The following is a 27915-nucleotide window of genomic DNA, read 5'->3' on the forward strand; positions in this document are numbered from 1 at the left end:
GTAGGTGGGCCTCTTCCAATAAGCTGAAAGCATTAATAGATCAAAGACTGATCTCTCTTGAGCAATAAGGAATTCTTCCAGCAAACTGGCTTTAGATTGCACTTCAACTATTCCCAAAGTCTCCAGCCTTGCCAATCTACTCTACCAGATTTTGGACTCACAAAGCCTCTACAATTTTATGAGCTAATTCCTTAAAAGTTAATCTCCCATTCCCTCTCTCTCACCACACACACATGTTGGTTCTGGTTCTCTGGAGATGTCTGATAAATACATCTACCCTGCTACTTCTCAGTACTTAATGCCATTATAAAATCACCATTTTGCTATTGACAGTATATATCTCAAATTTGGATTATTTCCTTTCTGCTACAAATATTTACTGAAGAATTATTATGTATACCAGACTCTAACTTTGGAATATAAGTAAATCTCTGTCTCATAGGGCTTATGAAGGGTGGAAGAGACAGAGAATATACATATATATATATATGCATATACACTTAAATACATAAATACATAAAATTTTGAAAGTTTTGTAAAGAAAAAGCAAAAGAGCTCGACAACAACTGAGAGTTGGGTCACTTTAGAGTGGGTCAGGGCACAGTATCTCTTGATGATCCAAGGAGCTGAGGAGGGAGTTGGCCATGAGGACACTTTCATAAAAAAGAAGTCCAGAGTGAGGAAATAGTAGGGGCAAAGTTCTCGTGATGAGCGAATGCTTGATGTGTTTAGGAAAAGTTTGACTAAAATATAGTGAATAGAGTAGCCAGAAATTTAAGCTGGAAAGGAGTCTCTATATTTAAGATTCTAAATGCTGCCTAAAAAGGCACAAGTTATGTTAGGGATAATAAATGCCTTAAGTCTTTTTGAGACTACGTTTCCAGGGTATATGTTTTGAAAATTCTAGATATGTTTAGGAGTCACCTCAACATTTATAAGAAATAAGACCTCTTCCACATGTTGATAACTAGTCAAGAAAAATCCCTAAAAGTTTCCCCAATTTAAAGATGAGATAAATGTTTCATGCTGTATTTCTATAGTTGCAGGCCACTTTTTTTTTAATTCCTTGTAAATTTTCTAGAATTGAGGTGGACTAACCTAGTCTCAGTACCACTTAGGAACTGGGAGAAGTAGTGTGGCCTCCAACTTTTACCCTAGTCTAAGGCACTAGTCAGCTGAAGACTCACCTCTTGTGCCCAAGCCTAGAATAGTAAGGAGGTGAAACCAGTCACTAGGGGAATATAAAGGAGAAGCTTGAGGACCAAGGTTACATATCAACATGAAAATTCTTACTTTACCAATAGAGAGGGTCTGAATTGTATTTTATTAAAGTGATAGCATGTTTTCTTAGCATGTAGAGATGGCCTTGTATCAAACCTTATAATTCTGGCGTTTAGCCCTCAATTGTCCATTTACTCCTGGTTTTGATAAGCAGGACTTACTAGCAGAGGTGAAGGATGAAAAATAAAGGCTCCAACTGTAAGGAGTTTCCATTGTTATTAATTATTTTATGAGAACTTCAGGAGGGCAAGGCCTCTTTGCAAATTTTGTCCTTAAAATAAATATATCAATAACCCAGCTCTTATCATACAACAAAATTAGGATCCTCCATGTAAGCAAAAGAGAATCTCAGTGCCGACAGAAGTTAGAATAAAAGGGAAATTAATTTTTTTTCCTTTTAGAAGCCATTAGAAATGGCAGCCCTCTCATGCCAGATGCTACCTTCAAAATATAGTAATTATAGGAGGTTTTAAAAGAGACTCTACAGAGGTTAGCTTTAGTTGCGTGATGAAGTAACCCTTGGTGTGGTAGTACTTTATATCACCATCCCAGGCCCAAAGGGGAAAGGGAAGGAGGGGCTATTAGAATGCATTGGAACAGAGTCACATAGATTAAGAAACATTGAGAGTGGGATCCCTGGGTGGCGCAGTGGTTTAGTGCCTGCCTTTGCCCCAGGGCGTGATCCTGGAGACCTGAGATCGAATCCCACGTCAGGCTCCCAGTGCATGGAGCCTGCTTCTCCCTCTGCCTATGTCTCTGCCTCTCTCTCTCTCTCACTGTGTGTGCCTATCATGAATAAAAGAAAAAAAAACATTGAGAGCAATAGTAAACCTCAGTGCAAAGACAGGAACAAAATCTTTTAGAGAAGGGGCTAGGGAAATAAGTGTTCTGACTTTACTCTTCTCACTCCTTCTAGTACCCTACAGAGATGCGCCTAGAAGCCAAACTTGACAGTAAGACAGAGAGAGTGGGAATTATGATGTAATCTGGGATAGTGAAGAGGACATAGAAGGATCAAAAATTAACCTAGCGGAAGAAATGGGAACTGTAAAACACATTTCACTTCCTTTAGCTAGACAGTAGGATCTGTCCCAAGGTGATTCCATCAAGTAAGATCTCTAAAAATGAAAGAGAAATAATTATTCCTTTTTTCCTATCATTGATAGAGAAAATATGTGAGAGATAAACCAACTGCCCCTACTTCAGTATTCCAAAGGATGGTAAACTTTCTATTAATAGATTAGTTACTATTCCTTTGGAAAGAAGAATGAGGTGAAGGTGGACAGAAATATTGGAAATATTTCTTTAAATAACCCCTCACCCCAATTTGAAGGAGAGCTTCCTGTCAATGGGCTCAAAACTTGGGAAGAGGAACATCTCTACTTATAGTGCCCACAGATGCAAGCATAAAAGTTAACTTTTTAAAGACAAAATTGTCCAGGCATATTTAATCATACTCATAATACCTAGATACATTTGTCACTTTTAAAGAATACTACAGTTAATATTGGAAATACATTTGCTTCCTTTCTGGAATGAGGATTCTGAGCCTGACCTTAGGCTACTCTTTATGGATCTGCAAAGTGAAGCCTTAAATGAAAAGATGAGTCTTTTCAGTTCTTTCTAAAGGTCACAAGGCTGAAGATCATAGTAAACTTTATTTTGTGAGTCCCAAAGCACCAGAAACACCCATGTAATATAAACTGAGATTTTTCTTTATTTCATCATCTAATGTTGTTCAATAAAGTCAGCATTTTCCAAATATACATGTATGTAAAATTCAAAGGAAGTATGTGTATATCTCATGAACAAAAATTAAATTAAATTTTTGAAAAACCATGCAAGTGAGATCTTGCTTTGGATGGAAAAAAAAATATTTCTTTGTTTTTCTTTCACTGAAAACCCTAGCTGACAACACAATACTAAATCATATATTTCCTATTTGTTTGTAATTCACTTAGATATGGAGAACATTATGTAGCATATTATGTAATTGTATTATAGTACATGTAATTGTATATAGTACATGTATTATAGTACATAGACATGCTTTAATTTATGCCACAGCCTACAAAGGTGTTGGTACATTTACTAAATAATAAAGAAATAGTATCAAGAAAAAAAGTGTTAATCTGACAACATTATCAAAAAAACTATTAACAAAACCCAAAGTCAAATAGCAAACAAAAATATCTACAAAAAATAATATATATTTTAACATATAAAAAGAGCTTACAATCAGAATTTTTAAAAATATTCAAGCTAAAAAAAAAAGAATTGAAGGTTGTTTAAGATTTATTTATTTATTTGAGCAAGAGAAAGAGAATGCACAAGCATGAACAGGAAGGGGAAAGGAATAGAGAATCTCAAGCAGACTCCAGGCTCCCATGGAGCCCCGCTTGGGGCTCAATCTCACAACTTTGAGATCAGGTAAGCCAAAATCAAGAGCTGAATGCTCAACCGGTGTCTCAAAATTGAAAAGAGTTTTTAAAAAGCCAAAACCACACATCAAATTTGTCTGCATCTCTCGATTTCCACCCTTGTCCTATTCATGATTTTTCTCTCCTATGTAGTATAAAAATAGCCTGTTAACTCTTCTTAATAGCTTCTACTCTTGCCTTTCTGGTTGATTCACTATCCACATATCATCCATAGTAATCTTAGTAACACATAAACTTGATTATGTTCCTTCCCTCAGCTTAAAGTATTTAATTACTTACCACTACCCTTAGAAATAATTGATAATTTTACCCCATGGTTGAAGAATCTTTCATTGGACTATTTCTACAAACCACTCTGATTTCTTCCCCAGTCACCCTCTGTCCTTTTAGCCAGGTTTACTCTAGTAATATCAGTCTTATATATGATCACTGAACACCCAAGCTTGTCTCCATTTTAGACTTTTTCCTTCTCTTTGGAAAATTCTTCCCTGACAATAGCTTGTGACTCACTTCCTAACTAAATTCTGGTTAAAATTGCTTAAATTCTCCAAGTTTTTCTCATCTCATGATCTTAGCATATGCTATCAAATCTTCCTTAAATTCTTATCTATTTCATTATAAATATCTGGTTTCTTATTATTTTTCTATTTTTCAATTATGCACAAACTTTATAGAGTCAATCTCTACAGACTTGGTGTCTAAAAGATATTCCCTATTTCTATCTTTAAAATAAAGGCTGTCCTGTCTTCTGCTCATAACATGATCAATGAGAAAATAAAATGTATTTTATCCCCTATAGTAGATAGAAGTATCCATGCTGTGGACAGAGTTCTTGATGCCCTCCCAAGATCTACTCCAGATGTATACACCTTGCATAATCTCTTCTCCTTGAGTATATGTGGGGTATGAAAATATGATAGAATATTGCTCCCATGATTAAATAACTAATTAGTTTATTTTGAGTTTGTCAAAAATGAGATTGTCCTGTAAGAATCTGACCCAAGCTGATGAGTTCTTTTAAAAAGGTGAGGAAAGACATTCTCCTGATGGACTCAAATTTGAAGGAAAATGCCATGTTGTAGATAAGGGAACCCTAACTTGTCATGGTAACTGATAAAAACAATGCCAACCATAAAAATCAGAATAATATCCTTCATGACACTAACTCAAACAGCTTTAATAATATATTAAAACAACTCTAGAAACATATACAAATATAATACATCAGAAACAAATGGGATTTAATCAAGGAATTCAAGGTTAGTTCAACACTTGAAAATAAGTCCATTATTTCATCATATCAACAGACTAAAAAATGAAATCTCAATAGTCTCAGAAAAAGCATTTGCCAAAATTCAACATTCATTCATAAGAAAACCTCTATGCATACTAGGAATAGAAGAAAATTTCATTTTTCTGATAAAGGATATTAGAAACAAACTGACCAGTGATATAGTACTTAACTGCTAACAGACTGAATTCATTCTTTCTAAAATCCAGGAGGATGAGATAGCTCTCAACTCCATTAACATTGTACCAATTGTCTAGCCAAAAAAATATTAACTACAAATTTAATTTGGGAATATATATAAAACTCTTTAGTTTATCCAGTTCATTTGAGTGAGTTTGCTAGGTTGTCTTTTAAAGAATTTGTCCATTATATTAAGTCACAAAATAAAGCAAAAAACAAAAAGCACACAGATTAAATAAAATAAGACTATACATTTGCATATTCTATGACTGTCTAAATAAGCAATTCCAAAGATAAAAAAAATAGTAATACTGGTAACAATAGCTGTATTTGGTAAGGTTATAGGAAACAAGTTCAATACTAAAAGTCAGATTTCATTTCTATAAAGCAACAAGAAATGAATAGAAACAGATATTTAAATATATGTATTATATATTATATATTATAGAAAATATATACAAATGTAATTATATAGAAATAGACATATACCTATGAAACACTTGCATTAAAAAATCAGTAAGTGCTTAGGGATAAATTTATAAAATATGTGTAAGACCCATACACCAAAAACTATACAATATTTCTGGAAAATATTTAAAAGATCTAAATCAATGGAGAAATGTACTGTGACCATGGATCAGAACTATGTCATTAAGTTGTTAATTCTTCCCTTTTGATCTACAGATTCAAAGCAATACTAACCAAAATCCCTGTAACATTTTTGGTTTTGCTCTTATTATTGTTACTGAAATTTAGGATATACAAAGGATTGACAGAGGCATAGATTATATTTAAATGTAGTGCTAAATTTAAAAAGGAGAAATAAAATCTTGAGAGAAATTATATGGTAGAACATAGTTAACTTTAAAGGTATTATATGATAAATAATGATTGAGAAGAAATATGTTTTATATCTAGAAATAAAAAATATATCATTTACAGGGATTAATCAAATAATAGGAGTATAAATATATTCCATTTTATAAAGGTAAAAACAGAAAAAATCTATAATCAGAAAAAATTGAATTGTAAAAGAGAGAAATTAAATAAAAATGCATTACTTTCATTTATTTTTACTCATAAGATAATGAATACTATTTAAGAAATAGAGCATTACACATATGCAATTAGCTTTAGTTATGTGTTTATTGAAACAAAATAGATACCCATGTAAATGATCACAGTAAGGGAAACAAATTCAATGTAACAAAATAAGAAAAATAATCTAATAACAGAAAATGTAACTAAATTTGACTACAGAACACAAATCAAACATTTCTGTCAAATCAAAAGGAACATTTTTAGTAGAATATTGGTTACATAATTTGTAGCCATATAATGAAATATATGTAATATAGATGTAGTCATTGAAAATAAAGCAACTCTATATACTGATAAGTCTTTAAATAGAAATTACAAAATGAAGAAAGGTGAGTGAGTTCATATTTTTTTAAATCACATACATACATAGAATATCTCTGAGAAGATGTAGAAGGAATAATTGAATATTGATTTCCTTTGAAGATAGAATTTGTAAGAGACTCTAGAGAGACACTTTTCACAGTATATGCTTTTATATATTTTAAATGTTGTGCATGCACATATTTTATTGATTCACATATAAATAACATTGTTTTTAATAGGTACTTCCTTCTTTTCTATCTCAATATCTCATTCACATCTTTCAGAAAATAAGAATTCATAATAAGAAATAAATTTGTTTTCATGTTATTTATCAGGCCTCTGAGACTGTAAGCTTTATATGAGATGGAGCCAGGTATGTTCCCCCTGCGCAGAACCTGGTCTACAAGTAGACTCTAAATATGCACATTTTGCAGCATATCAAGTTAATAAAAGATAGGCAATTGAATCAACCAACAAAAAAGGAGTCAAGCAAATTAAAAAATATATATATTTATAATAGTAAGCAATCACATACAAGTTTAAAACAAAATGAAATATAGTTTTGCCTACCTAATCTGTGAAACACTTTATAATATCTAATACTTGTAGATATATGCAAACAGGCACTTTCAAATATTGCTATGTTAGAATGAATAATGCCCATCAGAAAAATTTTCATAAAATAGAAAAATTGGATTTAACATAAAGTTTTAAACAATAAAGGACTGGCCAAAATATCAACTATAAAACTTATCAGGAAATACCATGATGAAAAAACAAATGTATAATAATCTTATGAAAATTTTTTCACATATTAGGAACCAACTTATTTATTTTTCTGAACACATTTTCCTAAAGAAAAAGCATACATACACAAACATACATACATTGCAAAAATACTGAAAATAGAGTGGGAAATATCAGAAAGGGAGACAGAACATGAGAGACTCCTAACTCTGGGAAACGAACAAGGGGTGGTAGAAAGGGAGGGGGGTAGGGGGTGGGATTGACTGGGTGACGGGCACTGAGGGGGGCACTTGATGGGATGAGCACTGGATGTCTATGTTGGCAAATTGAACACCAATAAATTTAATAAAAAAATACTGAAAAAATAAATTTTAAAAAATACTGAAAATACAGGGCACCTGAGTGGCTCAGTTAGTTAAGCATATTACTCCTGATTTTGGCTCAGGTCATAATCTCAGGGTTGTAAGATCAAGCCCTACATCAGGCTCATGTTGGGCTTGGAGTCTGCTTAAGATCCTCTCTCCCTATCCCTGTGCCCCTCCCCCACCACTTCTCTCTTCTTTTCTTTAAAAAAAATAGTAAAAATAATTATAATGATAAAAATAATAATACTGAAAATATACAAGGCAAGAAGTTCAGATTGATTACATCTTAAGACCTGGGCTATATGCATATTTAGATATTTTCCAGATATTCTATAGGGAACATATCTAAATTTTTAAAGATGAAATTTGTAACAGAAGTAAAAAGCTTGATTCTAAAAGGGCAAAAAAGCAAAGCAAAACAAAAATAATAAAACATAATTTCTATTATGAGACCTGGTCCTTTAAAACAATGTTTCAAAGCACTTCTCTTCTATTTGAGGCAAGCAGAAGAGAACATTGCAGACAAGATATGTTGGCATTTGATGTAATTTAAAGAACATAAATTTGACTCTTGTATAGTCCTGAATTCAAATATGTCTCCACTTTTCACCAAGACCCAGTCTGGCCTCTATGTAACGGACTGTCTTTATGTGGATGAATAGTGGGGCTCCATAGCTATCTGCAAGATAAATTCCCTTTTACGTCTCTGAGTCAGTTTCCACATCTGAAGTGCTGAAGTGGTGCCAACTCCAAAAGAATTTAACAAAATAATGCTTATAAAAATGCCTAGAACACATTTATCTTAATGAATGTATATATACCGTAATGTATAAATTATAATGAACATAAACTTTCTATATGTAAATAGAGACACAGAGTGGATGCCCATAAAAATGGAGACTTATAATCGCATACTGACAAATGGAAGTGCATTCTGGAAACTACACTTTTGTAAAGAGCAGAATAGATATGCATGCAAGTAGAACATAAAAGGCCAGTGTATTTTCTATCTTACATAGGCAATTTTAAGAATAAACAGAAGGGATTTACAGAATTTGATTTATTAATAACACATATTTTATTTTTGGTTCAAAACTAGGTTTATTCTTTTAGGATGGGCAAAAATGTGTGAGAAAGAAAGAAAGAAAGCCAAGATTTAAGGAAAGACTCTGAAATAAAATATGCACACACAGACTTGAAACAATCTGGTCCTAGGGTAACAAAGTAACAGGTTTTTCTCCACACATTTCCCCACCCCCAGAGAGGCACTGAATTCCAGTATGCAAACAAAAGGGACATATTGTAGAGGTGACTCATACAGCTGGGGAGACAAAAGGCGGCACCAGCCAAAGCCAACATTTAACAACGGCCTATCATGAAAAACTTGTTTCTCTCTTTTTGAGGAAAAGTGGCATGTTTGAATAAGTGACATATTCTTTAAAGTTTCCATTTTTAAACATTAACAAATATACCTCAAAATAACAACCAACTTTCCCTTTTTTTTATAGAAACCCAGTTTCTCATAAATATCTGTCTGTGCTTTCATCTACATATGTGCTGCTATCTTTCCATAAACTCAATCACAGTGTAATTTAGTCTGTATTGGTAAATGTAGAAAGGCTCTCAGATGGCTTAGAAGAAATAGAACAAAATTAGTTTGGATTTTTTTCCAAGTGGATTGTCACAATCTGTGCATGTTATTTCCCTTATCGTTACATTTATGCAACATTCAGATTCCCTTTCCTCCTTTATCCATCTCCTATTTAACATAAACAGGGGAAAAATTAAGTGAATATAATCACCTCTCAATCCTTTATAAACTTTATAAAATAGCTAAGAGAGTATAATGCTTGAATGGTTGTTACTGGTTTGAATTTGGCATGTGACATCAAAGCAATGTATCTTCTGCTATGCCCAGGAAAATCTTAATCAGAGTTCCAAGCACAAATAAGCAGGGAAATTTTTTTCTGGCTATGCTGTGCTATAAAATTCCTGAATCTGGTCTCTGTCATGATCATCCTTCAAAGGAACCTCCATTTTAACACAGCTGTCAACAGACTCCAAAAATAGGTATTAAAAGAGCTTGATTATAGAAATGTGTTTCATCTCATTTCCAAGAAAGTTTATACTTGACATAATACTTATTTATTGTATTAAAAATGATTATTTTCTGTTAAACACCCCCATATACATGAACAACTGAGATATATGTGAATGTCAAAATCATAATCAAATCATTTCTTTCAAGTAGCTCCAAGATAATCTCCAAATTTCAAGGCTCCTTCAACTTCTCCTATTAAATGTTATTCTAATAAAAGGATGAGAACTAAGAGTCAAGCATCTTTTTCCCAACCAGTGACAATGTTATCAGAACTATCTGAAACAATCAGATTTAAAAGATGTTTCTAATTCTTGATTTCTTATTGTGTGCATCCTAAACCCTCTATTCACATTTTTATGATGAACACTTCCAAGCTGAATGTCAATTACCCATTTATACTTTATTTTCTCTTACTAGCACTCCCTATGGAGCATGGTTCTTGTGTGCTTCCCCTCTGTACCTAAGTTTAAAATACAGTGCTGAAATATTCCCATAATTCAATAAATTATCTATTGTATGGTAATCTGGTTTAAAGTTCACAGTCACAATTCTGATGCACAGAAAATTGTTTTCACCATACTGAATTTAATTCTATTAAAGTATCTCCATTTCTGCTAGGAAGTTGATAAATAACACCACCATTTCAGATTTAAGATACCTTAGTAACTTCCAGATTAATATGGTTTCCTTGGGGAAAATACTCAGCCTTTCTGGATTTCTATACATATCCCCCCCCCCTTTTTTTTCATACTCCCTTTTCTTCATCTTTCATTAGAGTTTAGGAGTGGCTTGCATAATGGCTGGGCATTGGAAGAGACAGGTGGAAAAAAATACGCAGAGTCTATAATGTTCCATGAGGTTCTATATTATTCAGGTCCCTTAGAGTATTTTTCTAGGCTCCACAGGGTCAAAGCTAACTCACCAGTACCCCATGCATGTTCCAGAGTATAAGAAAGGAGGATGAGAGGAAGTGAAAGGTATGAATTTCCCTATTTAAAGATATGACCTGGCATATGCCTCAGAACCTTAGCCCTGTAGCAACCCCAAACTTCCTCCTTGGTAATTTGAATAATGATGGTTGAGCTGTCCATGGGGCTGTGGGACCAGCTCTGGCCAGGCTCTGGCCCCAGCACCAGGCCTCCTTGCCCTCCTCCAGCCTCAGGCTAGAATTGGGGCAGGGAGAAGGGGAGGGATCCCCACAAACTTTGGAGGGGATGAGAATCAGGTTCTAAGGGGGATTAGGAAGAGGAAGAGGGTAGGAGGGGTTGTGCATGCATACACACATACACACACACAGAAGTTGTACCTAGAAGTGTGTACACATTATTCTGCTTATATGTAATTGATTGAAACTTAGTTTCATGGATTATACTAACAGAAGAGGTAGAGCACATACATTAATAACTACATTATAAGGAGGAAATAATTTTCATAAAATGTGTAAAAATAACATCTAAAATAGTTGAGCAGGAAGGATTAATTCATCTTGAGGAATTAAGTAAAGCATTTGAGAGCATGTCTCCTATAAAATGAACTGAATGTATTACATTTGATTGACTTACTGAACTAATATTTAGTGAACCGAATCCATGTAAATAATGAGAAGTTAGCTAATATGAAGCAAAACAATTATTGTATTTTCCTTAAGTGAGCTATTAATTATTAATTTCGATATAATTTTTTTTCTTGACCAAAGTGGATATATGAAGGTGAAATCTGGAATATTTTGAGATTTTTTTTTTAAGAGTTCAGAGTTTCCATGGATCATAAGTCATATTCAATGTCATGAATCAGGGTGACAGCAAAAAAGATCTTTTAGTCCAGGTTCTTCTTTTTATCAGTAAATGGAAAACATACATAGACACTCTGTAGCAGACCCAAATTTTTGCTTCCTTGTCCAAAAGTGCAAGAAAATTTAGGAAAATAATTATCTTGAAAAGGAGATATTCCTAGAACTAACCTAAATTGAAAATAGCTAGCTTGACTCCATATGATGGAGCATGTTGCCATTCTAACAAAATCAAGGTGTGTATCATAAATAGAGGAAGAGTATTTTTGGTGTAAGCAAATATCAAGTTCTGTCACAGCTATGTAAGCATCCAAATTGTGGCCTTACATGGCTTAATTCTTGTGCAACATAAAGGTTGTTCTCATTGTCCACTGCCTCCTCAGGTGACTCACTTCATAAATAATTTCACCTCTTTCTTTAATAAACAATATTCCTTTTTTACTTCCTCTTCACTGTTGGAATTATAAACAATCTTGTATCTACCATAACATAAATAAATATATATCCCCTAATTTTGATAATTGATTCTCGGTACCTGGAACTCCTCTCCTTCCCTTTATGAACAAGTATTTCTAGAGTACAATTCTTACTCATTGTCTCTGGTCATTTACTCCCCTTTCACTTTCTAACTCATATCAATCTGACCTCTGCTGCCACAACTACAACCATGTTAAAGTCAACAATGGCCAATGATTTTCATATTTCCAATGCTATAGCCAATTTTCTGTCTTTATAAAACCTAAGCTCTCTACAGCTCTTAAATATGTTTTCTATCACTAGAGTTACAATTTCCTATGGCTTCTGAGAAACTACTCCTCACTGGGTGTTCTCATGCCTTTCTGGACAAATCTTGTTCATTTTAATGATTTATGTATTTTATTTGTGTACCTAATCTATTGATGCAGAATACCAATATGATAAAAATTCTCTGCATTAAGGAATGTATAAAAATTCAAAGAAATGCCATATATCATGAAATGACTTTGTTGGATCATTAAATTACCCCATCAATGGTTGTAAATTTTAGATAAATCATGAGAATCCTCTGGAAACAAAGAACTTATTCTTATTTTTCAGTTCTCCATTCACTTGATAAATATTTATCAGCTGTCCACTATAAACCAGAAAGTCTTCAAAGCATTGCCTATACAGAAGTGAACAGACAACAAAAGGATGAAGATATAAAAGAAGGAAAATCAATCATAGTAAAAACCAGGATAGGAAAAAAAATAGTTAAAACCATAAAAGAGCAAAGTGAACAACTTACTCCCTGAAATTGAGAACATAGCAGACATGTGTTTAATATATATACTACAATTGGAAAAACATAAAAAAGATTAGGCTATCTTCTTGTCACAGATGGCATGCAAATTTGTAAATATTTCTATATAATTTTTAGAATTAATACCTAAACCTGAGAAAGATACTCTTAAAAAGAAATCTCAGGCCAATGTCACTCAGGAATATTGATGAAATAGTCTTCAATAGTGTATCATCAAACATAATTCAATACCTAAACCTAAATATACCTAAAATATTTTAATATAAATAGTTTAGGAATGCAAGGATGGTTTACTATCAGATATTCTATTAATACCACCACATAATTTGTCTAAGAAGGAAACACATCAAAATGTCTCTGGAGATCATGAGAATGCCTGACAGAATTTCAAAACCTATAGCTGCTAAATATCACTGAGTAAAATAGAAATTGTGTAGACAGTGAAATACCACAGATACCCACCAGAATGGCTAAAGTGAAAAAGTGGGAAATGCCAAATTTTGTTAAATATAGGGAGTAATCAGAATTTTCCTACACTGTTAGAAAGAGTATAAATTAGTACAACATTATATGGAAAACAGTATAGCAGTATCTGCTAAAGGTGAATATTTGTATGACCATCAATTTTACTCTCAGGTATATTACTGATCAAGATGATCTTAACATTTCCTTCAACCTTTAACCAAGTGTTACACAGACTTCTCTTTTATTTTTGTACCTGATCTTCCTTTCCTAGAACACTAACTTTAGAAAACATGTTATGGTAAATTCTCTCTCTGTCTTTTTGAACTGTAAACTTTTAATCTCCTTGCCAGGCTTGTAACCCAGGTCTTAAGGACCTGGATGCTATCTATCCCTTTGAAATGTAACCGAGAAGATAGCACCCCTATCTCCCAGTCTCTGCCGGTGGGTAGAAGCCTAGCTCAATGGGTGCTTAGCTCCAAGCTGTAAGACTAGCTCCCATCATCAACATTGATAATTGGGTATGGCCAATTAGCAAACACAATGGCCTATCATCCCCCTATCCTGGCTTTTAATAACTCTTCTTACCATTGCTGGCATGGACTTGAGCTTAGACTGTTTCTGGTCTCTATTGCAATAGCCTAGAATAAAGTCTCTCTTTTTCTCTTTTTCTTTTCTCTCTTTTCTTTTCTTTGCAAGTTGGATCCACATCTAACATGGAGTGCAATGTGGACTTGAACTCACAACCCTAAAATAAAGATGTGAGCTGCGATCAAGGGACAGATGCTTCACTGACTGAGCCACCCAGGTACACTTTGAATAAAGTCTTTCTTACATTCCTTTGTCAGTCAATTTTTGCTTTGGTGTTTTCATCAGAAATGCAAATATATGTACAAAAAAAGAGCACTAGGATGTTCACAACAGCATTATTCAAAATAACCCCAAACAGAAAACTAGCCAACTGTTCATCAACAATTGAATGAATATATAAAGCATGATATATTCACACTATAATTCTATTGAACAATGAGAAAGAAAGCACTACAAATGCAGGCAAACTCTGGATCAGTTTTTAAAAACATAATACCAATTAAAAAAAGACACACTGTTTGGTTCAATACATATAAATTACAATAATGGTGAAGCTTATCTATGCTTTTAGAAATAGGGTGTTGATTATCTTTGGTGGGGACAGTGACAGGGAGAGTTATTCAAGAGTTTTCTGGCTACAGTCAAGCAGTAAGTATTCTGGTCAACATCAAGAAGTGCTGGTCATACTCTGTCTCTTGATCAAGGTGCTGGGTACATGAGTGTGTTTAGATTGTCAAAATTCAGCACATTGTACTGTTGTGAAACATGCACATTTTAAAATGTATATAATACTTAATGTTTTTAAAAGTCACCCAAGAATCTTATTAAACTTGCAGGTTTCAGTGCTACAACTCTAGAGATTCTGACTTAGAAAATCTAATATGAGGCTAGGATATGTATATTTTGACAAGTAAGTGGTTTAGAACCTTAAATAGTGCCTCAAAAAGTCCTGGCACTTTTGTCAGTAAATATACTGCCTTCAGTTACTTTTGCTCTCTAGATGTAGCTTGGTATAATGCCAGAGCATCCTCTGCTGCACCAGAAAAAAAAAAAAAAAAAAAAAAAAAACTATTTTGAGCTATGAACCAAGGATTGGTTTAAGATATATATTTTATGTATTGCATCTAGCCTTGCTATTTGTCAGATTTTATAGAAACCTCCATTCTCTTATTTCTGTATGTTCTAGGCAGCCTTCTGCAGAGGTGAGGAGTTGTCTTTGTCTCTATAGCTTATATTCTGGTAAATTCTACCTTGAGCCATTTAATAAGATATAGTTCTTCATGTTTCATGCACATGGTCCAATGGTCCAAAGCTCAACCCTTATACTCAGAAAGCCATTGTGGGATCTTTAACATATTTCAACTTGTCTTACTCTATATTTTCTCACCTATCAAATGGAAATTTTAATAATAAATCATTTTGGCAGTCAAATGAGATGCAAATGAAAGTGTAAACTATAAAGAAATATGCAAATGCCAATCAGTTCTGCATTATAAAAGATAAACCAAAGACAATGTCATAAGAAAGAGAAGGGATTGTCCAGCAGCTACTCACATTGTCAATTGTATCAGCCACATTCTCTGCACCTATATCCAAAAAGATGGTGACTTCAGTAGCAAGTAGTTAATCCAGCAAATTTGGCCACTCCAAATCTAAGCTCTTCAAACCCACAGGGCTAAACACACTGTTTCACAACTTTCATTCTAATTCACCGCAAAAACTCTGAAGCTTCCTCAACTCCCCTGCATTTCTACTGTTTTTTTCTCTTCTCTTACTTTCATTAGATGACTTCTCCCCTCATATCCTATTAGAAAACACAAAGACTTGGTTGGGAAATCTTACAATCTACCACCATTAGGTTTACCAATATGGTTCCTAGCACAATATTTTCTATGCAAGAAAGGTAGCTCTCAAATACAGTCCCTCATTTTTTAGTATGTCAATGCTGTGACAGTTAAACACGTTAAATGAATTTTTTTCCTCCCTTTCATAGTCAAATTTCTTCACAGATTCAATACTCAATATTTCCACTTCTTAATACCCTATTCATTCTTCAACCCAGTACAAACTGACCTCTTTTACTATACAACCAATAAGTGCTCTTTAAAACAAATGGAAGGGATGCCTGGGAGGCTCAGCAGTTGAGCATCTGTCTTTGGCTCAGGGCATGATCCTGGGGTCCAGGATTGAGTCCCATATCAGGCTCCTTGCGGGGAGCCTGCTTCTCCTTCTGCCTATGTCTCTGCCTCTCCCTCTCTCTCTCTCTGTGTCTCATGAATAAATAAATAAAATCTTTAAAAAAATGGAAAATTTCATTCCTTATTTGCCTTGATCTCACAGTGGCTTCTGTTTTTCTTTTTTTCTTTTTTTCCATTTACCTTCCTTTTTTTTTCTTGTTTCAAAAATAATTTAGAGGTGAAATTCAAAAAACATAAAATTAACCAATTTAAAATGAGCAATTCAGTGGCAGTTGTTCATTCACAGTGTTGTACAGCTACTAGCTCTATTTAGCTCCAAAACATTTCTATCAGTCCAAACAAAATCTTTTACCCATTCAACAGTTTCTCCCCATCTCTACCCTAGTAACCACCAGTTTGCATTCTGTATTTATAGATTTGTTTATTCTGGATATTTTATATGTCAAATGGAATCATATAATATGTACTACGTTGGCTTCTTATACTTGGCATGCTTTGGAGGTTTCATCTACATTGTAGCTTCAGTGTTTATTATGCTCGAATAATATTCCATTGTATGTAAATACTACAATTTTCTTATCCATTTATGTACCTTTCTTCTTGAAATACACCTTTATTATGGTTTCTAGCATACTACACTATATTTTCCTCTTACTCTTTGCAGGCCCAACACTTAGCATAACATCTTAGAGGTTCATGTATAACTGTAGTTTACAACAATACTTGATTCCTTTTTATCAATTAATAATATATTCCCTTATATGCATATGCCACACACACATATATATTTATATAATATAGTATATAGTATATATTTGTGTGTATTTATATAATTCATATTAATAAATAATATATTTATATATAATATGTATAAATTATAAGTATATTAAATATATACATATCATGCCCCCACCACCACCAATTGTAAGACCTGCATCTCTATCCTAGGTATTTCTTTTGAGCTCCAGACCTATATATCATATGGGCATATTAGATATTGCCACTTGATAATCACACACATAGATATACTTGTCATAATTATACCTGAAACACAACATGATAAAACTATACTTTCCAAAAGACCATGCTTCTTTCTATTCTACATCTCCTTGCTTATTAAATGGCACTGCCATTCACCCTGGTAGCTAACTTAAAAATCTAGGTATTGTTCTTATTTTTTGCCCTCCCTTCCTCTGTCACATTCAACCACCAACTTTTTTTTTTCTTTTTCTTTTTTTTTTTTTTAGTTTATCTTTTTAATGGTTCTTGAATCCAATCACTTCACTCCAATCCCATCAGCATTAACCTTGTCCAAGCCACCATCTTGGCTTCTGTGGATTGAAATGAACTCTTTTTCAGGTGATGCTGAGGCCTCCAGGCACAGTCTGTTTTCCACATTGCATCTAGAGTAATCTTTCTAAAACAAGTTTTGTTGTCAATTCTATAATAAAGAAATCTCTTCAAATGATTCACACTGCCCTAAGGATAAAGAACACATTCCTTTAAAAATGCATAGATCCTTTAAGTATTGATTCTGCTTACTTGTGGCCACCTTTCCCAACACTCTACATCCCATGCATAATAGATTAATTTTAGTTCTTGATCAGAGCCACACATCCCCTTTATTTAAAGATGTTTAGGATGAGCACTGGGTGTTACTCTGTATGTTGGCAAATTGAACTCCAATAAAAAATAAATTTATTATTAAAAAAAATAAAGATGTTTAAACAAGCTGTTTTCTCTGTCTAGAACACCCCTTCACACAAATAACCATTACTTTCATCTTACCAATTCTTACTCATTTCTAAAAGGTCAAGCCTTTCCTTTTTTCGCCTTCAAGAGAGATTTTATTCTGATCCTGTTTTAGTTGCCCTACAATCCGAATGACTGTTTTATGTACTGTGTTAGCTATTCTGCCTTGTCTCAGCCTCATGGTTCTCTACTTTCTGTTTGGTAGAGACCATGTCTTTTTGCATCTTTTTTTGATAATAATAAAGCAGAGTTTTCTAAAACTTTCATTATTTCTGAATGAAACATTTTTCAGATTATGTACTTCTTCTATCCTTCCCTTTTTGTGGGTAGGTTGACATATCCTTCAAGACTATGGTTGTATCTCAATAAAGCAAATTTCCTGTACTTCCACCAACCGTCCTCCTCTTCATACCTCATGGTCAGTTTATGTGGAAAGACAACACACTCAACATGCAAGGTACCCTTGCACAAGTTTGAGCTTTGGAAATTTAAAGTTGAGGATTGTGATAAAAAGGGAAAATCATGGAACAGTCTATTATCTACACTAATGGACTATTCAGTCTATTAACTAATCAAAATTTTTTTAAAAAAGCAGTTGAGTACAAATAGTAAATATACTTCATTACTAAAAGTCTCTAAACATGATTTGTACAAAGATAATACAAACTTTTTTCTACTTATGATTTTGAGTGTTTTAAATATGGATTTGTAAAAGGTAGTCAATTAAAAAATGCAAAGAAAGCAAAAGTTTTCCTGAAGATTTTGGAAAAAATCCCCCAAGGAAACAAAGTACTGGCCATGAAAAAATAAATCAAAAGCTCACAACAAGTATTAGTGTCAGGGTGAAAAACTGAATAGAATCAGAAATGAACACTTGGATTTCACTGTTCGGTCTAAGTGAAATAATAAAACAAGCAGCGTGACTGATGAAAAAGAAACTAGACTATCCCACAAGTGATCCGCATTTCAGAATCACCCACATGTGACTTTTAAAAAGTACAGTGTTTTCAGTATTGTGAAACAAACTGAACAGTGCTGCTTTATCTTTTTAAAGTCCACAAAAGACACATTAGCATATTCTATAATTTAACATTTAAAAATCTCCTTATATCGTGTAAGTTTCATATGAAATGAATCCTAATAGGGATGCACCAAAATATGGTGGAAAGAATCTTGTATTAATGTTCAAAGACCAAAATTCTAGCCTAAGACTTATGACCGACTATATAATCATGAACAAAGCAGCTAACCTCTTTCTCTGTGCTATATTTTCCTCTCCTATAAAGTAATGAGTGGTTGGGACTAAATGGTCTCCAAGATCACTTTCAGCTCAAATTCTAGCATGGAATAAAATTGAAAAGCAAATGTACTTTTCACTAAAATAATTACTTGCTACTAAGTATAATTGCTTCCTTTTGGTAAAGGACATGCTCATTATACTCATTTTTATGTGCATAGCACTGTTTTCTATTTACACAGTGTGCTACTAAAGCCATGTGATTTTTTTTGAATAAGCATAAAAGCACTTACTCTTCCAAATGAGTCTAGTCCCATCTTCGATGGCTAAGTCCTGAGTTGCAGACTTCTACTGATGCTGAGATTTATCAGTTTGAAACTCTTAAAATTATCTACCAAATTAAAAATACATACATTTGAATTCACTTAATATTTCATGTATTTATTCACTTATCAAAGATATCCTCTCTACAGGTAAATCTTAATCTTTTGACTGTGTTTTTGATTTTTCTTTTCTAGTAGCAATGAGAAATATTTCACAGCGAGGATTGGCATGAAGATAGATAAAGTTGGATAATATAGCATTTGGTTTCTAAAGTGTGTGATTTAATTATAACATACAAAGATGAATTTTCTTGTGTGGCTAGTAAAATAGTAATTTTAAAAAATGTCTCAAAAGAATGATTCTAAATATGATTTGAAAAATAGTAGCATATTTAGAATAAATGTATGAATTCCCAGGGAGAATGCTTTGAAGTTTAACATTTCACTGGTTATGTAGGTTTTACTATTGTTTGTTTGAAAAATCAATTTCATTACTCAATAAACAGACATATGTATAATAAAGATACAAATAAAGCTTGTGTTCGAAAGAGTCTATTTATACATACATACATATACATACTTTGCTAATTTTGGAATTCCAGTTTCTTTCATCATTTTTATCTTAAACAACCTTCATCTCTAATTTCAAGAATAAATAAATAAATGACTAAAGAGAAATGTGGAAATTTCCTTAAAACAGCTATCTTTAAGCATTGTGTAAGAGTAGATACTTCGTGGAAACTTATTCCCAGGGCCTGAATACTAGGCCTTCACCTCTTGTCAATACCATGACAAGCTCTTCACCACACTAAATTATACTTTTCTTGAAAGCAAAGCCACATTTGGAAAGAAGCAGATGTATTTTTTTCACTTCATAAATCTTTTGGCACAGAACATTGAGAAAATATATTTTATTAAGTCATAATCTGTGTTTCTTAGAGACAACTACTATTTTTCCTTATAGATCATAAATGACTTTCATCCTACAATTTCTAAAACCCATGCACATTTTCTTGTTAAAACAAAGACAACACAGATTACTATTGTTAAAATCTATAGATTGCCCATGTGAAAAAAGTTATTTTTTTAATTTTTGAGAAATGCAAGAGAGGAGGCACCTGTGTAGCTCAATTGGTTAAGTGTCTGCCTTTAGCTCAGGTCATGATCTCAAGGTCCTGGGATGGAGCCCCACATTGAGCTCCCTGCTCAGCAAAGAGTCTGCTACTCCTTCTGTCCCTTCTCTCCCTGCTCATGCATACACACACACTCTCTCTCTCTTTCTCATTCTCTGTCTGAAATAAATAAAATCTTTTTTAAAAAGGAAAAAATATGTAGAAAATAAAAAATACAGCTGTTACTTCCTTCCATTCTCAAATTTTAGTCTCTTATACTGTCATTATTCTTTACATTCTTTTATCCTTTATTCATTAATCTAGACATATTTTACACTGTACATTCTACAATATTTTTTACTTTTCCATACTCAACACAAATCCTCTTAAACAGATTTTTTTTAGCATTATTGTTTTACATGATTTGTTAACACATTCCACTTGAAATCTAGTCAAGAGAAAGAAACTGACAGATTTTTTTTATTTGGGTTTTGCTTTTATATTATTGTCAACGCTAAGTCAACATCCTGTTATGATCAACCATAGATATGTGCTCACTTTCTGGAGTAAAATTTTAAAATAGCTATAAAAAAGTTGGGATTACTATGTTTCATAATTTTATTTAATTCAAATTGTCACTTTACACTAAATGTGGCAAAGTACTAAAGACCTCTTTATCCGTGAAAGAATAAGTAAGTAGGAGGAACTTTTCCTGTGTCTCATAAAATCAGCAGTATTACTTGAATCCCCATGCCAATACATGAAAAGAAGACTTGGGATCCCAGAATCTATCTTTCCACACTTGCTTCAGCCCCATATTATTCACCCTACCAGCATGATAGAGTGAGAGCTTTTCCCATTATCTAGCTAAAGTCTTCCCTAGTCATCTGAGACCAAATGCAATGATGCCACTTAGGCTCCCACATTACCTTCTAATAATCTTCACTATACTATTCAACAAGTGTGGTAATTTCTCATTTCCAGTTGTGAGCAAGGACCATGTCTTGGTCACTGTTGAATTTCCAATTCATTCTATAGTTTTTGGTACACACTTGATAATAAATACTCTATTTAATCAATTCTCACTAAAAAGTGTTTGCCAACCAATTTTACCCTAAGAGTAGTATGTAATCATCTGTAGCTTTCCAACTTATGTTGATCAGTTTCTCTGACTTATGAAGTCAGTTTCTCTGCCAACATATCAGGAATCAATAACATTGAAAGTGAATTCCAGAATTTCAACCTTTTTCATGACCCTATGCTCTTCAATGACTGCTCCTTTATATTCACTCAACTCATGTTATACCAAAATATAAGCTTCTTGGCCTTGATATGGGGCTCTTGTTCTTGCATACTGACCTTGGCTTTTCTTACCTTGGTTTTGCCAACTGCCATTTAGACTTGCCCACTTTGAAGTATCCTCAGAAACAACACACATATATATTACTGCTGTTGGTCCAGAACTTGGCTTTGGTTGAGTTTTTCTCAGCCTTTGTGGACAGGAATTTTACAATATAAACATTTGATAAGGTTTTATGTCCATGACATGACATGACGGCAGTGCTCTTCTAATGTGATTTTCTATTTCTGCACTACACTAAACTTTCCTCTCATCATACCTCCCCAATAATATAAAGATTAAACAGTATGTTGAAGCTAAATATTTTAGTTTTGTTTAATTATTAGTTTTAACAAACAACATTTTATTATTATGGATAAGTGTTGTAAACATATAAGATATGTAATTGTTTTTATTTTCTTATAAAATGAAATGTCATCTACAAATTTTCAGTTTTCTTATGGCAACCCATGTCTTTGTTTCCCCATATCTACCATTAAAATGAAAGTCATAATACTAGGTAACTGTGAATGAGTCACAGTAGGCTCCTCTCACCACTCTTCTCCAACTTAGTCCCTTGGAGAAAGAATGAAAAAATTCCCAAATATTTTCCACTTAGTTCATAGCATTATATATTAATAAATATTAATTCCATTATTTTAATTTGTCTTTGCTCTATCCCATTATTTCTGCAATAGTATCAAATAGGAAAGCATCTGAGTTCACGTTAAACCCAAGAGAATTAGGAGGATGTTAAGCATAAGCATACGAAAGTCATTGTCATCTGATAAAAATACATGTAATATATTTACTCTATAATTTAGGGAGATCTCACATATATATGATAAATCATGCTCATATATGTACAGACATATAAATTATATATATGTATATATATGTGTGTATATGTATATGTATATATATAAGTATATATACACGATTTGCACATTCTATTTTTTTTTTTACTAGACATACAGTTTGTTAAAAAAGAAGCTTTAAGTATTATTCTGACTCACATAATTCTGAAGAAAAGCATTCTGGACTAGTATTTCAACATATTTTTCCATAAAAATAGCCATGCTTGACAGCAAAAATGAATATTGAAAGGAGATAAGGAAAAGAGAAGAGAAGGAAGTGTTCAGCAAAAGACACACACACACACAAAGGTAGAATATCAAGGATTACCTAAATTTAATTAAACTAGAATCTTTCTGTGAAGTTTCTCAAACCTAAATTATTAAAAAATATTAAAGGCAGAGTGATCTGTGACCAAAATATGTTTTAAAATTTCTTTCAACTGATAATGTATTTAAGTAGCATAACTGGACATTTTACATGGACTAGTGTGTTTGATCTAAAGGAAAGTGATTTGTAGGGATTAAGAAGGCTCTGGACTTACATTTAAGTATGACTTTTATTGAGGTACAGACATATATGAGCATGATTTGCAAACACTGGCACAGTCTGGTGGAAGACTATTTGCAGAGAAAGCTGAATAACAGTCTAGTCTCTCAGGAAAGAATATGCCCTTAAAAAGAAAGAATCATCCTGCTTAATTTGAACAGGTAGACAAGAAAGCTTTAGCTGCTGCAAAGAATAGGAACTCTTAAAAAATGGAGTTGTTATTACTAGAATCTGTTCTCAGTTCCTAGATAATTCCTTGGTTCTAGGTTGGAGTATAGCATAATTAAAACATAATTTTGGTATCCTGCAGTGTTAGATATGCTTCCAATAGCAAATTGTTGTATTTCTGGTGGGGACTGTGGTCTGGTAGGAGTGCAGTGGCCATCATCAGGCACTATAGTAGGGATACCATAGAAGTAGATGCATATCTGAGCATATAGAAGATTCTCTCTGATACTCCAAGAAATACTTAAGGGAAAACACATGATTTACATAAAGAGAGAGAATTTGAGCCAGGCTAAACTTAATACAGGTATGATATTTTCTAAAATGTGAAAAGGTTTAAGTCTACCAAGCTACCAGATTTCTAGGCCCATTAGTTCCTTAATATAACACTGATTTTAAAATATTATTGCAGTAGCATCAGCAAGATGGCAGAATAAAAGTTTTCGGCCATTATTGGAACCCACAGGAACATTGACTTTTGACAACCATTCAGGGACAAGAGCAACATTGTGGGAGTTCAAGAGTATAGCAGAGAAGTACCAGCACACCATGGGAATAAAAATTTTGAGAATAGATACATCAAAAAAGAACAGTATCATGCCTCCCTAAAACACAGTTCATTGTCAAGATGGAACCTCCTCAGCCCACAATTTCTCCCACAGGGAAGATAATGTAGTGAGTGAGTGCCCAGTTTTCCCTGCTATCTGGGACACAGCCCAAGAAGCTCATTTTTTTTCTCACTTATCCAGAATCCCCAGGGAGTTTGACACCCAGACTACTGAGGACTAGCACAGCTAAGTGTTTTGAAGAGGTGAGAGTGAGATGGAGAGGTTGAAACTTATATAACAGGGCTTAGAACTCAATAACTGGCCACTAATTCTATGGACTTTGTAAGAAGGCCTTCCAACAAAACCATTTGGAACACCTTATCTACAGACTCTTCTAACTGATTCATGAGCATTCCCAATGCTCTGAATATCTCACTCCCACTTTGGCCAATTTCCCATGCACACCCTCAGGGATGTCAAGTGCCAGTATTTGCATATGGCTTGCAAGTACATGCAGACAGCCAGTTTGAGTCTTCAGGATTAAGAGAAGTCACACAAACTAGAACCTTTAAGGGTATTACCCTAGAGAAAATAAGCAAGGGGCTCTCACCATCTAGCTAGACTTCATAAGCTTGAAAGAAGGCATATTATCATAAGAATCCCTCCCTTGGGCTCCTGGGTGGCTCAATCGGTTAACAGTCTGATTTTGGCTCAGGTCATGATCTCAAGGTCCTAGAACTGACCCCCACATTGGGCTCTACACTCAGCAGGGTGAGTGCTTGTCCTTCTCCCTCTGCCCCTCCCGTGCTCTCCCTCTCTCTCTCTTTGTCTCTCTCTCAAATAAATAAGCAAATCTTTTTAAAAAATCCTCCCTTAAGGGAACAAGAGGTGTGGAGTCAGTGCATCTCTGAATATGACCTTGGAGAGTCTCTAATCCTTAGCCAGGATTATGAATGTGGAAAAAATGTCTCTCTTGAAGCCACTCAGTAAAAATTGGAGGAGGTGTTTTCTTCTTCAAAGGAAAAGATAGAAAAGCAAGACTTCAAGGAAAATAATTTAAAAAAAATCCCTTGACACCTCCAAAGGAACACAATAATTTTCTAGTAACTGACTCCCCAAAAATATAGAACTATGACTTGACCTGATGAAAGATTTAAAATAATTGTTTTCAGAAAGCTTAGGGAGAGACATCTGGGTGGCACAGTCAGCTAAGCATCCAACTCTTGGTTTCAGCTCAGTTCATGAACTGAGGTCATGACTCAGGTCATGAGATCGAAACACACATCAGGCTCCATGCTCGGCAGAGAGTCTGCTTAAGATTCTATTCTCTCCCTCTGCCCCTCATTTCTCTCTCTCTTTCTCTCTCTCTCTTCTTTCTTCCCTCTCTCCCTCAGATAAATAAATTAAAAAAAAAAAAAAAGTTCAGTGAAACTCAAGAGAATATAGGCAAAACCAGGAACTAAACAGTGAAATACAAGAGAACTCAACAGAATCAGGAAAATGGTATGTGGAAAAAAAAAATTCAACAAAGCTAGTAATTTAAAAACATTCCAGTGCTGAACTATACAATGAATGAATGAACAATACAATACAGCACATTGAGATCAGACTCAATCAAGCAGAAGAAAAAATATGTGAACATAAATACAGGTCATTTGAAATTATGTGGTCAGATGAGAAAAAAAAGAATTAAAAGTAATGAAAAGTCTAAAGGCATATCAACAAGAGAATGAATATAAACATTGCGGAAGTCCTAGAAAAAGGAGATACAAAGAGGAAGAGCTTATTTAAAGAAATAATAGCTTAAAACTCCCAAATCTTAAAGAGAAATGTGGCTATCCATTCATATGAAGCTTGAAAGTTCCCAAAGAGGTATAACCTAAAGAAGACTTCAATAGGGCACATTACAATCAAACTGTCAACAAATTAAAGACAAAGAGAATACTGTGAAAGCAGTAAGAGGAAAAACACTTTATATATACAAAGCAAGCCTCTTTGAGTCTGTCAGCAGATTTCTAAGCAGAAACTTTGCAAAACCATAAGAGCTGGTAAAAGAATAAAACTAACAACCAAGAATGCTTTATCTGCTAAAGCATCCTTCAGAAATGAAAGAGACATACAGACTTTCTGAGACAAACAGAAGCTAAGGGATTTCATTACCACTATAACTCTTAAGGAAAAATAAAAAGGCTAAAAAGAGTTCTTCAGACTAAAATAAAAGTATGCTAGTTAGCAACATAAAAATATAAGAGAATATAAAACTTATTAGTAAAGGCAAGCATGTAGTCAAATTCAGAGTACTCTAATACTGTAATCGTGGTATAAATCACTTTTAACTCTAATATAAAGGTTAAAAGGCAAAAGAATTAAAAATAACTATAGTCTAATATTTTGTAAATGGACCAACAATATAAAAAGATGTAAAGTGTGACATCAAAAACAAAATGTGGGGATCCCTGGGTGGCGCAGCGGTTTGGCGCCTGCCTTTGGCCCAGGGCGCGATCCTGGAGACCCAGGATCGAATCCCACATCAGGCTCCCAGTGCATGGAGCCTGCTTCTCCCTCTGCCTGTGTCTCTGCCTCTCTCTCTCTCTCTCTCTGTGACTATCATAAATAAATAAAAAAAAAATTTAAAAAAAAAAAATGTGGAAAAGTGTAGAGTTTTTATATGTAGGTTGTTATCAACTATAAATAGTTGCTATATTTATGTAAGTATAAAATATACTTTGTGGTAACCAAAAAGAAAAACCTACAGTGAACACACAAAAGAGAAAAAAAAATCAAAGCATTCACTATAAAAAAATCATAAAATCACAAAGGAACACAGCAAGAGGAAGAGAAAAACAAAAATACAAAAGAGCCAGAAAACAATTAAGAAAATGCCAATATTTAGTCCTTACATATAATTAACTATAAATGGATTAAATTTTATAATCAATAGACACAGAATGCATAAATGTATGAAAACAAAATCCAAGTGTAAGTTGCCTGCAAGACACTCACTTCAGCTTTCAAGACACACAAATAAATGTGAAGAATTTATAAAGATATTACATGTAAACGGGTACTTAGAGCAAGAGTAGCTATATTTTTATTCAACTGTGGACTATCATCCAGATAGAAAATCAAAAATGCAAATTGTATTTGACTGCACTTTCTACCAGGTGGACTTAACAGACATATACAGAACATTACAACCAATACCAGTGGAATACATTTTCTCAAGTGCACACAGAACATTTCTCAGGAGATAGATCATATGTGAGGGTATAAACAAGTCTTAGCAAATTGAGGAGTGAAACCATATGAAGAGTATTTTCTGAAAACAGTAGTATGAAAGTAGAAATCAATCAAAGAAAGAAAACTGGAAAATTCACAAATATGTAAACACTCACACATATTCCTGAACAACCAAAAGGTCAAAACAGAATCAAAAAGGAAATCAAAACTCATTTTAAGACAAATAAAAATGGAAACACCATATACCAACACTTGTGGGATGCAGGAAAAGCAGTTCTAACAGAGAAATTTAAAGCAATAAACCCTTATATTAAGATAAAAGAAAGATCTCAAATACATAACTTAACTTCATACCTCAAGGAACTATGAAAAGAACAAACTAAGACCAAAGTTAAGAGATGGAGGAAAATAACAAATATAAGAGCAGAAATAAATGAAATAGAAACTAGATAAACAATAGAGAAGATCGACTAAACTAAGAGCTCATTTTTTTTTTAAACATAAAGCCACAGTTAACAACTTACTCAATGGTGAGAAGCTGAAAGCTTTTCCCCTAGGGTCAAGAACAAGATAAGGAAGCCCAGTCTTCCCATCTCTATTTCA

The sequence above is a fragment of the Canis lupus genome, chromosome 25 (assembly GCF_048164855.1).
Source record: "Canis lupus baileyi chromosome 25, mCanLup2.hap1, whole genome shotgun sequence".
Taxonomy (NCBI): domain Eukaryota; kingdom Metazoa; phylum Chordata; class Mammalia; order Carnivora; family Canidae; genus Canis; species Canis lupus.